This window comes from Chrysochloris asiatica, unplaced genomic scaffold (genome assembly GCF_000296735.1).
Source record: "Chrysochloris asiatica unplaced genomic scaffold, ChrAsi1.0 scaffold00664, whole genome shotgun sequence".
Classification (NCBI taxonomy): domain Eukaryota; kingdom Metazoa; phylum Chordata; class Mammalia; order Afrosoricida; family Chrysochloridae; genus Chrysochloris; species Chrysochloris asiatica.
Window position 1 is genome coordinate 84402 of NW_006409182.1, and position 1795 is coordinate 86196.

Genomic DNA, 1795 nt, shown 5'->3' on the forward strand with positions numbered 1-1795 from the left:
CTCTTCACTTTCAGCGATCAAGGTTGTATCATCTGCATATCGCAGGTTGTTAATGAGTCTTCCTCCAATCCTGATGCCACGTTTTTCTTCATAGAACCTGGTTGTGAACCTCGTGGTCAGCAGCTCAAATCCTCCAGGTCCTCCACGTGAGAGAGCCAATTCTTGGGTAGACTCAACCAAATTAATTGAACTACTGAGTATGAAGGAAGTTGAAGGGAAATTCTCCATCACTAGCATTGAATATGAAGGGAATTATTTGGAAAAAACTGTGGGTGTCCTATAGAACCTGACTTAGTAACATCTGGCAAGCTGCAAGAAAGCAACAAGGTTTATATTTTTTATTGGGATGGTTTTGAATGTACAGAAGAATTTAAGAAGCCCTAACATAAGTTCATTGAGACATAATCCATGGACATGTATTTCAGTCCCTAATTTTTTTTTTTTTCATGATGATTTGTAGCTTTCAGTTACAGATTTATAATCTACTTCATTATTGGTCTCATAGTATTTAATATTTCATATAATATAGACAATAAGAATTTTCCTTTTTTTTTTTTTTTTTGTAAGAAGCAGTATAGTCATTCTAATACTTGTTTCTGCTCATAAATGCCAACTGCCTGTGTAGTGGATTAAATTTTCTTATCAAACCTTATTCAGGAAATACCAGCTTATTAATGTGAACAGTTAATGATGTTGAGATTTTATAAGATTGTAAATGGAGCCTGGAAATAGAGTAGGTTAGGAAATGGCAGGACTGCCTATCTTAAGTGATATCTTCCACATATTTGAAGTATACTTTACTTTCTACCTAGAAATAGTGGAATGCAATTATTTGTGGTACAAATATATTAAACATTTAATTTTTCTTTCTATATTGCAAGGGTAGTTCAATTCATTTATGGATATAAATCCATTTTAATTCATGAAATTTATTAAAATTTGAAGGTTTTGTTGTCTACTTTTTGTTAGGTGTTAGAAACCTGGCCAAAGGGTGTTGATAATTATTTCTCATGTATTAAACACCTTTAGAAGAAAAAAAAATGGCATGAATTATGTGATATCTGAATGTGATATCTAAATTATGCAAGGTGATGTGGCACTGTAGGTTAATACTCCAGACTTGCAAAGTGGTTTGAACTGCAAGGTTGGTGATTCAAGCTCACCAGCTGCATATCAGAAACCCTATACAGGGTCACTATGGGTCAGAACCAACTCAATGGCAATTAACAACAACAGTAACAACAACACCTTTTTACTTTAAAATAGTCTACGATGATGTTCCTTATACTCTTAGGGTTCAAACTACTTTATCTTTAGAAAAAGTACTGTTCACAGGGAGTTTAATAGTTTTATTTTCAAACACATTCCTTAATGTTATACCTAACAGCTCAAGGGAAGTTGAACCGACACTTTCAAAGATTCTTTACACTGAAGAACAATCCACTTGGGGGAGAATTATATTGCTTTTTAAATTGAAAGCTTTTTTTTAAATCTTGAGACTTTTTTTCCTCTCTTGGGATTTTGGTTGGGCACATTTCTATGGAAACAGGGAACAAAATTATATAATAAGATCATTTCAATCTCTATGATTCTATTACTCAGAATTACATGGTATACATACAGACACAAATAAGATACACAATGGTAGTAATTTCCTTTACTATAGACTGTGGTTGTAAATAGTTGTGTTTAAGAAGACCGTTTTCGTAGGATGATGATGAGTATAATGCCTATCCAAATTTTTTACTTTAAATATACTGAGGATATCTATAGTACTTTTATTCCTAGTCAAGTT